The sequence below is a fragment of the Camelus ferus genome, chromosome 6 (genome assembly GCF_009834535.1).
Source record: "Camelus ferus isolate YT-003-E chromosome 6, BCGSAC_Cfer_1.0, whole genome shotgun sequence".
Lineage (NCBI taxonomy): Eukaryota > Metazoa > Chordata > Mammalia > Artiodactyla > Camelidae > Camelus > Camelus ferus.
Window position 1 is genome coordinate 45,574,402 of NC_045701.1, and position 14,431 is coordinate 45,588,832.

General features: G+C 34.8%; 1 protein-coding gene across 8 annotated transcripts in view; it reads left to right on the top strand.

The window, feature by feature from the left end:
• The window catches only part of LRFN5 (leucine rich repeat and fibronectin type III domain containing 5), a 232,500-nt gene that overhangs the window by 109,230 nt on the left and 108,839 nt on the right, over positions 1–14,431 (top strand). For all 8 annotated transcript variants that reach the window (XM_032481939.1, XM_032481945.1, XM_032481944.1 and 5 more), the window contains one exon: positions 7,622–7,797. The gene's annotated coding sequence lies outside the window, so the exon portion shown is untranslated. The remainder of the gene's footprint in view (positions 1–7,621; positions 7,798–14,431) is intronic.

Below are 14,431 nucleotides of genomic sequence, written 5' to 3' on the forward strand. Positions count from 1 at the left end.
TTCATGTTTGTTTCTGCGTCCTTCCTTTTCTGTCTTTTATACATGCTACTTTAGAACCTGACCTTATGGAGAATTCCTTCCGTACAGTCTTCATGGTTTCTTTAACTTTCTTTCGATAATAACCTCTTTGTCATCAGACTAACTTCTAATTGCATCATACAGGTTTGACTTTCAGAGCTTCATTTGCTTTTTGAGTCATTTTTTTCTCTTAGAAACTGCCTCAACAGGTAACTTCTCTGGGTTCTTTAGTAGATGATTTCCCTTTAATTGCAGTTAAAAATCTTCAATTTGTATTTCTTGAGTGTCTGCTGTATGTAGCTCAGTGTGCTTGATGCTGCCAGGCATACAATTACTCATCTGGTGTTCAGAGAACTTATGAGCCAATAGGAGAGCTAAGGCACATGATGTACCATTAGTGACATATTATAAGTGTGATGCCTCCTACTCCATCCTCTTAGTTCTTCCCTGTAGTTGTAAATGTGGCTTTAACTCCTCTCCACCCATCCAGCTAAAAGGAAGTACTCCTCAAAAATGCTTCTGGATGTTTTCCACACCCATATTGCCTGTTAGTATGTTTGCAGTGATTCCAACTTCTAACCTCTGTGGGGTCTTTGGCTCATCTGAAATTGCTCCAGAATCTTTTTTTAACCCACTGTGAGCGTAATTTACAGTTGCCCAACAGTTGCCTAGGACTTACACCCTCGTCTTTGACTCATTGACTTTAATCTAATATATATGCTTTAATGTTTTTATTGTGACCATTAAAAAGTATGCTCAGTCTATCTACTTACATGTTTATTTATATACTATTTTCATGCTCGTGAGGGTGTGCATTTTTTCTTTATGCATATATGCATGAAGTAGATATTTCTAATACACTGTGTACATGTATATATACATATATAGGTATTTCTAATATACTCTACATGTAGTATGCCTGTGTGTGAGTTGAATTTACTTTGACCATAAATTCACATGTTTGGATTTATGAATTTCAAGTAGATTTATTTTTAATATAGTTTATTTAACACTTTGAATAGAACTCAAAATAATGAATTAAAAACAAAGAAACAACCACCACCACAATAAAAACACAGAATGATTCCTGTCTACACATTCAGCATTTTCTCCCACTCTTTTAAACCACCTCACATTTCCCAAGCACCAGAAATCCACACTTTCTTTTACTTTTTGGCTAATAAAGTTAAGAGTAAATAGAGATTTTACTCAATCTCAGCCCAGCAGGACGTGCAGCAGTGGGATACTTTACCATACCATGTTCGTGGTGCAAAACCTAACTCCTCTTCCTTATAACAATGCCACTGATGTGTTTTATATCTAGCAGCTCAAAGCAAGCAACAGTTCAGTACTTTTCATTGCCTAAGGGATTTAAGTGTTTTGGGGCTTGGGGGTTTTTTTGTTTTTGTTTTTTTAGTTTTCTTGGAGACAATGTATTCAAGATGTGGTTTAATAAGAAACAGATAATTCACAGCAATTGTTAAACTTGATGTTCTGGATATTCCTTCTCTGTTAATGAATGCTGAAATTGCAGCTTGATACTGATGCCTCAGAAGGGTTGCTCCAAGGCACATGATGTACCTCTATGTGGGTTCACATGCAGTTGTGAGAAATAATACGGAGACACCCCCATATACACTACACCTAGTTTCTCCCAATGGTGCGTCTTGCAGAACTGTAGTATAATATCTAGTATCTCAACCAGGAAACTGACATTGCTCTAATCCACTGACCTTATTCAGATTTTACCAGTGTTACATATACTTGTATATGTGTATGTTTATTTTTCTAAGTTTCATCACCAATGTATGTATGAACACAGTCAAAATACAAAACAGTTCTATCACCATAATACCTCCTGCTACCCCTTTGGAACCACAACTGCCTCCCTCCCCCATCCCTAACTGCTATCCATTATGTTGAATTTTAAAAGAAGAAGTATACTCATGTATTACTTGTATAATTAATATTAATAAGCATATGGGGCATGCACTTTCTCATCTGCATATTAAAAATGATCTGGTTTCTACAGATTTCTGCATGAGTCAGAATTCCGAAATGAGTACATGATACAATATACATGTTTTGAAATCCTATTTAAATGTGTTTTTAAAGATTCTTATGTTTAGGGGATGTACAATATTGTGCTTTCTTTATGCAATCATTTCTGAATTTACCTGCAAGAGGTGAGGTGGTGGAGGGAAGGAAATAATGAAGGGAAGTTGAGAGAGGGAGCCAGGAAGAGAGGTGGGAGGGATGGAGGGAGGAGAAGTAGGGGAATTGAGAGCTGCTCAATTAAGGGCCTAAGTAAACTGATGCATCATTGAGCAAAATGGTCAGCAACCAGATGAAGATAAAACACCAATACCAGTGTGGACTAATATTAAAGACATGATATCTCATCCTGATACGAAGTTTTGTTGGTACCCTGAAGAAAGAATTGGCAAAGTCAGGTTGAAATAGGCAGAAAAGAGGTTGAAATATAGAGGGTTTTAATTTGTATAAAATATACAACTCTTTTTTTTTTTTTTTTGCAAGTTACAGTATTTGAGCATGTGCATTACACACACAAGTGTGGGCATATGTGTAATATACAAACAACATTCACAAGGACTGTGATTTAGGTATTATTATAACCATCTTAAAACTAAGAGACAAAAGTTTTAAGTAAATCAGAGTCACAGAAGACAGAAGGAGAAAATGGGGGGGCAGGAAAGAAGAAAGGAGTGAGGCAAGACAGAAGGAAACTGTACATAGATACAGATAGTTAAACATTGTATCAATAAGATCATACAGGTACTCTCTTTTATTTGGAAAGAATCATTACCAAAGTGATACACTGACCGTGAAGATTATGTGACCGTAATATCTGGCTGCTGACTTTTGCCAGTTGACTAAGAGTAACAAGAATGTTGCATTTATTTTTCTGTGTATTCAGTGGAACAGAGCAGCCCTGACATTTAGGTGGTCAGAGCAGACCATGGTCTAGGACAAGAAGAAGTGAAAAACAGTTCTCTCACTTCACCAGGGGATGAAGATGTGCCACTCGGGGGTTGTCATTTAGAAAACAAAAAAAATGTTTCCTGAATTTGAAATCCAAAGACATTTCAAGGAAACTTTTAAGAGAGAAAATTTATCTTCTGAAGAATGTATATATGGAAGTAGTTTTTTGTTACCATTTTGGATTATTTTGATCCTGTCATGTAAGAAAATATTAGTTATGCAAGGAGACTTGCATATTAATTAGCTCGATAATCTTCATCAGGCCTTTCTTTACATTTCTTTTATTTGTTTTTGTGCAAGAATCTTGCAATTACAATCTAGTAAAAAGACTTTTTGTAATTACAGTCAAATTGGGATAATGCATTGGTTTCTTCACTTAGTTATTAATTTAGTATTTGTTGTTTATAAAGAAAAATCCATTATTTTAAATTACATCATGAAACTTAGTGAATGAGTTTGTTCCTTAAAAACACAATGCAAAGCCAACAACCACCTCTACCCACCCTCTGCCCTTTCCAAAAAAGCCCTTCACCTTGGGTTGTATCTTATTGAAATTAAGCATTACCTGAAGTTATTTTCTTGAGCTGTTATACAGGAAATTACAAATGCAGTAATAAAATTTGTAGGTCACCAAGATTTATGTTTTATTTAACTGCTGAACTCTAGCTATTAGAGGAAAGGAATGATTAGTTGTTCTCATTTACAATGTGACATTTACATTAAGCAGTCAGTGCTCTAGTGGTGCATTAATCTATTTATCATATGATCCTGGATGTGTATAATAATTTGTAAACATTGTCCTATAGCTAAGTACATGGTACTACACTCTTATCCAATAACGCAAATGCATTTCCATATTCAATCAGCACCTCTAATTTAATTTTTAAATTAGGTCTATCAGTGCTGATGATGAGGGAAACTTGCTTTAGTAATAGTATTTATATGAATCCTCCTGAATATTTATGCATTTTAAAAACTCATTTATGTGAAGTAATTTCCAATTTTAGTCTATATTTCTGGTCTATTTTTTCAAACTATTTGTCTCAATAACATTCATTTTTAGAGCAGTGCACTAGAGATCATGGTCATATTATGCCAAACAATATATTATATGATTATTATGAATTATTATAAATGAATTGCAGTGAAACCATAGAATTCATTTATTCATTTATTTCCAAACATCTGGCTTTTGCATCATGTAGCTCAAACATCCAGATGACTAAATGTTTACTTTTTAATCATTTTTAATACAAGGTGAATATAATTAAGGAACAAATGTAAAACACTTCCCTCAGGTTATTTTGCACTACTAGAGATAAGATGGAGAAAGATCAGTGATGATACCATTCAGTGGATTCATAATTGTTCAAATACTGGATCTTTAAATTGAAAGGAATACTTAAGATTATGTTACTTTTATCTTCAGATTTTTTAGGGGTTTCTCTAGTGTTCAGTGGGTTAAAACTTAGGGTAGCCTTAGGAAAAAGTTCCTGAAGGAAACAAAATTATTGCATGGCTACAGTGAATGAAGCACCATGGCTGGTACTCTCAGATAGACTATGCTTTAAAATAATTACAGCTTTTTGTAGTATTGTTTTTTCATTTTAAAAGCAAAAACTGAGGAATACTGTTACAGTTAGGATTCCAACCCAGGTTCATAGGCCTTTAAAGTTCTGCCTTTACTGATAGTGAAATTCAAATCAAAATACATGTTCCAACTACTGATGGACACTTAGCAAAGGCATCGTAGAGAAGAAAGGACCACTACGAGCTGGCAGGGGTCATAACTCTCAGTTATTTAAGAGCTATTCCCTAATAACTTCCAGAGTTTTGCCTGTGTTTCCTGAGTTCTTTTGGAGTTTAATATTGGCATCCAAGATAATTGCTAGAGGGAGAACCATATTTCTTGGGAATCCATGTACATAAACAATAACAGTTGCCAAATTTTCTAAGACTATGGAAGAAGGCCAATACAGCAACAGCTTGGAACTAAGGAACTGATCAGAATTTCTTATAAGATATTTTATTTGAACATCCTATCAGGAAGAAAAGGAGATCTTTGTAAGACTGCACTGGAGAATTGCTTAATTAGAATCCCAATCTGAGATCTCCTGGCTTTGGCATTGCAATTGCCAAAATATAATGGACTAAAAACAGAGAGAGAACTAACATCTTATTTGGGTTTGTCTACTATAGAATCTATAATGATTTTTTGAAATCTTCACTTACATTGTAAGATACAAGATTGATTTGGAGTGAGATAGCCCTGGTGAGACCTCCAGCTGTCCCTGAGACTAGCCCTATGGTCTCCCTTAAGGTTTCTTGCTTTATCTCTCCCCCTGCTTTTTTGTTTGTTTGTTTTAATCACATTTTGTAGAAATATGTATTTATCTCATTTGATTCTTAAGACAATTAATTTGAATCACACATGTTTTTTGGTAGCTGGCACGTGGCAAGTACTTAATAAAAGATACTATAACAAAAAAGTGTTACCATTAATAAATTGTGTAATCATACATAAAAAGAAGTTTCCCTAGGGAATTTGAATTAGATAGGATTTTATCAGTTATTGTACTCTTCATATTACAATGAAGATGTGGAAATACTGTTGATCATCAGTCTCTTTTTTTTTTTTTCCTTTTTCTTTTGGTTAGCATAATGGTTAGAAATATTTATGCCCTAATATCATAATACACTAATATAAAGCATAGTTATAAATTCAAATGTATTCTTGCTGGTGTAAAGTCTCCCTCTCTACTACAGAGAAGGGATCATAATCAGAGTTTCAAAAACAATGAGATTTCTTGGGCTAAACATTTTAGTTCTTTTCTAGTTAAACATTTAGTTCTAATAAAACAGTTTAATTCTTATTATACTTACACTGGGAACTTAATATGCCATTCATTCACATGTGTGCATAGATACATATGTATGGACACTGATTATATCATTTTGTCATAAAGTCCTGGAAACTTGATAATTTTCAGTCAGGACATAATATGAGCAAATTATGTTGTATGCATATGACAGATATTGACTGATAGACTGGATGGGGTTGACAACAAAAGACAGAATTTGGACACTCTCTATGACATTAAATGAAAGGAACAGGACAAAACAGCATACAATATTCTTATATATGTATAAAAGTCTACACATACACACACGCTTATATATGTGTGAAATATTTCTGAAATGTGAAATTGGGTTCTTTCGGAGGGGGTATATCTTGCTTTAATAAGTGATTTACCATTGGATTTCTTATATTTTTATCATGTATATATAAATGTGAGAATTAGTTTAAAATACCCATGGAAGGAAATAAATTAAAAGGTAAACAATAGGTATCTCATGTGATTGATTTGTATCCATGTGTGGGGGTTATGTCTGAGATATTCTATAATTGTATAACAACATCTTTCTTTTATAATACATATAAATTTCAAAAATAGGTAGCATTGGTTGACAGAGTCAAAAATAATATGAAATAAATAAACTATAATGTACTTTTATTCAAGTTTGCCATGTGGCTGTGCACTGATTTTTAGCATTTCTGAATAAATTCAGTATTAACTTAGCAATAGTTGAACTTTTCTTTTTAAATATAGTTGAAATTTCTTTTTAAATAAAGTCCTAATTAGTGGGTATCTCAGGATAAATACAATTACCTTCTTAAATTTTGGCTTTGTAAGATCATTCACACATCTTTACAAATGGAGAGAGCAGAGACAATAAACTAACCCTGATTCATCCTTGGATCATCTTCTTTTTTTAATCCTTGTTTTTTGGAAGTATTACTCCTCAAACTTGCTTCTGCAGATAAAAAAAGTCATAGCCAAAGTAAAATCAAAAAGCTTTTATTCAAGAACATTTTTTAAGAACTTAGGCTATTTCTATATGAAAAATGACAGTGATTGAATATCAGTTGGCACTATTATATAGATCTTAGGGGAGGGAAAGTTAAATATTGTGTCTCATAGATCTAGGTCAATTATTATTTAGATTGACATGGAACCCTCAGAAAAAGGTAGAAATTAGCAATCTTCTGGGTGAAGTTAAAATATAAATGGCATGTCTGTGGATTTCCTTTATAGGCATATGTATTGAAATAAATGGATTTCTTTATTTAAGAAAAATAGGCCATATGACAAAGCTATTAACTCCGTGAGGGCAACACTTAGGAGACTCACTCAATTGCTGTAGCCCCAACATCAGGTATCTGGTACTTAGTAGGTGATGACGAGTGTTTGTTGACTTTATGCAGTTTATTTAACAATAGCCTGCAAGTTTAATTCATTGAAATATGAAGAAAATTGAAATGATTTATCTTTTGATTGTTTAAATCATTTTCAATTATAAGATAATCAAACATCCAAAAATGAAAAGCAGAATATTGACGTATATATTGGAATCAGAGCTTAGTGCTTATTCCACTGGAATGCCTTATTATGCAAATCTATTTAAATTCTCTTTAGTGATATTCCTGATATAGTTTGAGATTGATCACACACTTAACAGCAACTGTATTTTTCAAAGATACCTCATAAGCATATTTTGATATCCTGATGTACTTCTTTTGTGCTTGTCTCCTTTGAAGAGTCCCTGTAACCATTCTGCCAGGTGTTGGGAAGATATGCAGTAGCTGAGCATCCTTACTTCTGACACCATCCTCAGTATCAACTTTGGAGATGGTTTCACCCTGTCGGTCTTCTGCAGCAGCTGGGCAGAGTGCTGACTCCTTCTCAGCGGTGAGGAACTCTTCAGGCTCCAGAAGTAAGTTGATTGTATTCTGTTTGATCATTGCCAGTGAGTTTAAAAACCCTGAGGGGAGGATAATTAGAAATCTTGCAAATTAATGTACAAATGAAAAACTAGCATTATTCATCACAGATTTTTTCATTTCTTTTCCGAGTCATATCTTTCTGGAGATGCAAAGTCTACCACGTTTTATGTTGATAACCTTTGTCATTGTGGAATTTTCAGATTTTTTTCCAAGATTATATGGCGTTATTACAGATTTGCAGCCTAGAGGGACAAGGGAGAGATTAAAATGATAATGTCTGCACATTATTTACAAATTAATAAACAAATTCAGAATGACCAAGTATTTTATCAAAGTTGCTTGACTAATGAGCTGTGAAGATTAAATAAAATCCAGTTTTTTTGATTCTTAAAAATCAAGTTCTCTCTCCAGGACTGTGATCTCTAGTGCTACATGGAGGGTAAGGGACTGCTGCTAGAAATAGCACTTTTTCTGATTGGTTGATTTACTGAATGACATGTTCTCTGTGGCACTGAAGGAGAGTTACAGCAGCCTATAAATATGCATAATGGAAAACTAAGGAAAAGGGAAATCACATGTAGGAAAATGAAATCAGGAAACATGAAGAGGCTACAAACTGTATAACATAACGTATGCTACCCAAACCCAAATTCCCAGCTATGTGTTTATCTTCCACTTTCTAATTACTGGATAATCTGGTGTCTCAATTACGTGGCTATTTATATTCACAGAATTTGAAGAGTAAAGATAATTTATTGGCAAAGTTTAGACTTTCCCACTCCACATGTACGAATCTATCATTTTACTATTTTTCTAGCTTACTTGGTTTAAATTTGACATGTTTCCTTTTTCCCTTCTGCCAAATACTTGACAAAGGCATCTCTTCCTGCTCTTAAGGATATATTTGTATCACAATGTGACCACACAGAAAATGATTATGGGTGCATTTTTATAGAGCACAGAGGTTTGGTAGAGACTAGACTGTCTACCAGTAATTAGATGCTTAACAATTGAAATTGCCTTGAAAGAAATGGGTAGGAGATAGTAAATAACCTTAGTTTTATTTTGCAACATATTACAGCTTAGTATGGCAGCAGCAGACTGGTCTGTGTCCTTAAGGGAACATAAGAGAGTGTGGTTAAGGATTTATTTCTGAATCATGGTGCTACCTTTGTATACAATTTAAAACAGCAGTGTGTTGTTCCTAGTATACTCAAAGTAATATTGAAGGGCTACTTTTAAGACACAAACAAAAGGATGTATTAGGTTATATTGAGGTTACTTCATTATAACTGTGGCATAAAATCGTGAGTCTGAGAATGCAGAAGATAGATTACAAAGCATTATTTTAGTGTAGGTTTTTTCTATGTATATTTTATTACCTTGTACTCCTTTCATACATGATTTATTCATTTCTCTTAAGAATTGCTTTCATGGCTTTTGTCCTTGAGCTCTTTATTAAATAAAACAACTTGAGGAAGATATCCTAAATTTTCCATCTTTTACTCTTAAAGAAATTGAGGACTTTGTCGAAGCCTGAGGTGATCTTACACATTTAGAAGATGTAGAATGTATGGGATTTGTTTCTCAAAGGCAACCCCACAAGAAACTCCAGAGATTTTATCTACCCAAACAATTAATTAGATAAGTAATGAATTTTTGTTTCCACGGTGAAGGCTGACTTTTAGAAGACATCTGACTTTATGAAAGCTTTTAGCAAAGGAAATATATTTACTGATATAGATCCCCTAGTGTAAATCACAAGACTTAGTGATTTCAACTACATTTTCATTTACTAATGGCTATAATCAAGGCCAAAGGATTTACTTAATTAACCTAGCAATAGAAGGCTAAACAGAAATAATTTATATATTGAAAACGACTCTTCTGAGTTAATGCTTAATTCAATTTTTTTAATTACCAGTCCATTAGACTGTAAAAGTAGAACCTTTTTTTCCCTTTTTATTTTTCCTTTGGAGTCACATTAGGCTGAAAATCTTGCATGGAATTAATCACCCTTAAGAAAGAGAAACTAAATACATTCCTAATTAGGTTCCTCAAATTTCGAATAGCTCATTGAAAATTCATAGCACACCCATTAAAATCCCTTTACAAACCTAAATGGGATGCTGGGAACTTTGCTAGAGAAGGCAGTGAATGGAGAAGTAGTGAAATAAGGAGGCAGTGAGATGCCCATGTGTTACTAGCGCAGGACAGTGGAGGTGGGGGTGGTGGTCAGGGTGGTTATTTTTCTCACTGTGGCAATTTTCAATTAGTCTTGGCCAGAAGTGGTACTTTGGTCTGTTTCTGCTGTTTTTGTTTAGCTAAAGCATAGATAATTTTGAAGAATAAACAATGATACCTGAGCAGGAGATGTGCATGCCTGTGTAAATATATAGGTATGTTATGTATTTATCTAAAGATAATTTACTATACACATAGCAGCAGTGATAATCATTCTACAAGGCCAGCATGCCTTCTAAATATAAAGGTATCCCTAATGACATTAAATATGTAATATTTAAAATACTTTTACTTTTCTGAAAAAAAATTCCCTTATCCTTAAGGCTTGTAAATTATCAGCTCTCATTACATTAATTGCCAGTGGCTCATCCCCTTACGTATTATCATAATAATGACCAACATACTATCATTTGACTCTTTCTAGTACTTTTTAACAAACATTAATTTATTAGATTTTTATACTGTTTCTATGAGGTAGTTTTAAAAATGTGAATATGCTCTCAACCAGATTTTTGATGCTTATTATCTTTACGTATGTTATGTATATGCTTGAAATCATTCCAGATACTTGAGCTCCAAAAACAAAGAGAGAATTAGGGTTATTGATAGGACAAAGTAGTGTGCTAACTATAAATGCTTAAGTGGTCACATGAATTAGCTTCAGGAATCCTGACAGGTAGATGTGTTATATCACGCAGTGCTCATTTTAAAAAGCAGAAAGAATAAAAAATTCTCAAAGAAAGCAAACTTCATGATGGCTCTGACTTATTTATGTTCTCAGTGCCAGTCAATTCCAAACTGATACATCTAATTACCTAAGTGCCTTCATTTAACACATGGCCAACTAAGCTCTTGGCCAACTTTACAAATACACGCTTTTGATATTCTTGACATCAAAATGACATCGTCGTATACCAGAAAAAATAAGAATCATCTTGTCACCTCTCTTCCTCATTCCACAGTCCCATCACCTAATCTGGTCGTATTTACCTACAAAAATAATTTCTTGAATTCATCCACTTTTTTCTCTTTGGGACCATCAGTACCTGGTCCCAACTACCATAATTTCTCTCCTGAGCTACTCCAGAGGCCCAATTATCTACTCACATCCACTGATGCACCTATTTTGTCTGTTCTCCATGAGTAGCCAAGAGAGCTTTACAAAATACAAAATTGAGATAACATACCTCTCTAAAGACCATTTCCCTTAGAACACAGACCAGGTTTCTTATCATGGCTAACCATGCTCCCATGGGTTAGCATTTTTCTCAGTATCTCCGCCTTACCCTGCACCACACTCCCTTCCTTCCCTGTGTTCCAGATGCAGAGGCCTTTCAGTGCGTCTTCCTCATCACGTGACCTTCCACTGAGGTCTGCACAGAGTTGTTCCTCCCTAATCGGATCACCAGTCCCATCCCCTTTTTGCTTGGGATCTCAACACAGTAGTTGCTTCCTGAAGGAAGCCTTTCTGGCTCCTCCTGACCAGATCATCTCCTTTTGTTATATGGTCTCACCATACAACTGTACAGCACCATACAACTGTAATTCATTAAAATGTTATATCTCTTTGTGCAGTTCTCTGACTAATTTGACTTCCAGATTATAAGAACTCTAAGATCATATTTATGTCCATTTTTCTCCACAGTGAGACCTCCTTTTTTTTCTCTTTAGGCACTGTGAACACAGGCATAGAGCCTTTCTCTTTCCCTCCCTCTCTCTCTCAGTCTGCATGTGTGTGTATATGTGCTTGTGTGTGTGTTTAGAAAAAAAAAATCCCTGAGATCTGAGAAAAATCACTGGAGTATCAGGGAGAGAAAATTGTAACAGACAGGAAATGTTACTGGAAAATTGGTGCTTAAATTTTGCCTTTCTACCAGCTTGGTTTTGTTTTTTGCCTTTCATTAGTGATTATGGAGGCAGTTTTCCTCACAACTGCCATGGCTTTTGTTTTAAAGTTCCAGAAATTTTAATTTTAAAATTCCGTGATTTTGCTGACAAGAACCAGACCTCTTTATTTCTAGAACCAATAGCATTGCAAGTAGTGGCATAAACTTGTTTTACTTCTATACTGATGATGGTGAATGTTAAATATGGATGCTCAAATGTTTACAGATGAGTATTCAATCCAAGGCACTGGTTGGTAAAATATAGGAAGCTTCCTTCATTTAAAAAATGAGCATTCTTTTATTTCAAAAAAGAAAGATTCCAAGGACAGCAACTGGATCAAAATTTTAAAATACCAACTATTAGATCTCTTCATTAGCTTCTCCTGTTGTCTCCTGTTGTCAGAGCTTGACCCTGTTTTTTGCAGGTACCCCCTTCACAGTGAGTGTCTGGTTTTCCAGTGTCCTTATTACTGACCCCCCCCCCCACCTCTCTATTTTAGTCTCATTACCATTCTTCAGGGTCTTGTTTTTCGATGGGTGTTGGATTAAGACCCTGTTTTTGCCATTACAGAGCAGGTACAAATGAATCCAACTGAAATGTGTGTCTGAAAAATAATTATATATCAGTAGGAGAGGTAAGGGTATTATTGCAATGCAGAAAGAACTACCAGAAAATAAATAGTGAAGGAAAGCTACAAATTGTCTTTAAGCTCAGTGGAAAAAGAGCTTACTTACATCTGAAATTATACCAATAAAATTCTTATTAGAAATAGAATTCGTCTGGGCCTCAGAGTTAGGTTTCAGCCTTGGACTGGTGTTATTAATGTGCTGATGTGTCATCTCATTTAGGTAGAAATTTCAGAAGGTAGAGAGATAATGTGCAGTTCTCCCCAAAGCCCTTAAGTACTGACACCCAAATTAAAAATGCCTTAGCTGACAGTACTTGATGGAGAAAGGCCTCCTCTCTCCCTGCCCACTGTTAGTGTTGGCCCTGTGGGTTGCTAACATTATTGCTCTTACTCTGAAGGGTCCTGGGAGGAGGTCTGAATACCTGCTTTGCTTTAGGAGATAATGATTACTTTACATTTAGGACCAGAAGAGATTGATGTCATATGGAGAGTACTCCTGGCAACTGACATTAGATATAAGGCAACAATCTTAATTGCAAAGCATTGGCTATGAAACCCATTGGAAAAAAAAAAATCCACTTTGTACAGACTCAACCTAAGTTATTATCCCAGTTGTTGTGATGAGCACCCTGGGCCACTGACTATGCACTGAGCCTCCGTCATATCACCACGGCTGTACTAGGGGCATTCTAACATAGGTCAGCTTTAAAATTCTCTGGGTAAACTGAGGCATCTCTCTGTCAATATTAAACAGAATGTGGGAGACTTTACAGCAAGGAAAAAATGGGCAGGACAAAAACTTCTCTTAGAAAAAAAAATCATGATTTACCGTGGGGAGAAACTCACAGACTGGATGAAGCTGTGTGTGCTATATTGATCATAAACACTAACTGAATGTTACTACTGACTTACAGTAGGAAGGGAGGAAACAGGGAAATGTGTAGTTACAGCTACATGGAAAGATAAGTGAAAATCAAGGACTTTATACACATAACATTACTAGCTGAAAACATTATAATATAGGAACACCTAGAGACTTGAGTTTGAAAACTCCTTACTTATATAATACACTTAAGTAAGATGTATTGACACAAAAGTATTTAATAATCTAGAATGTTTAGGAACCTCAGTGGTGCTGAAGACATTTTATTATGGAGAGGGAAGGAATAAAGCACACCATTGGGGATGCAGACAAGCAGGATGTGATGTATGAATTTATCTCAAATAATAATCCCTTCCATCACCCCTGGTTACGTATGTGAAGCTGGATGATGACTGTGGCCTTGCAGATGGTAGCTTGGTCTCGTTTGTCTGATTAATGGACTATTAGAAGTATTCAAGGTGTAACTTACTTGACATAAAAATGCGTTTTCTGTGTACTTATAGGGTAAAAGATCAGGCACATAAGGTTTGCAGCTACGGTGGCAGCTTTGTTGCTGAGGTAAAAGCAACTTTTGTTTTAAGGTGACTGTTCTCTCAGTGTCAGGCAATTCTAAATCCACAGTAAGAATCTGGCTTTCTTTTTGATCTCTTGCATGCAAATATGGATTACTATGCTAAATCCTGAAGCCTTAACACACTGTTTAATATCTGGAAAACAAATAGGTTTTTAATACCTGCTTACTTATTTATGTCTTGAAGATAGAGTTCCATTACAGGCAAATGAGTGCCTCTTAGATTATTTCAATACCTACTACAGTAATGATTCTAACACAGAAACAACCTACAATTGAAAACATGCATTCATTATTTATAAAGAGACAGAATGATAAACTTTTCCATAGTAAGAATTCTCTACTTAGAGGACTGAAAAGGAAATACTGACAAATAAATTTATTCATAATTTAATAAAATACTTTCATTTT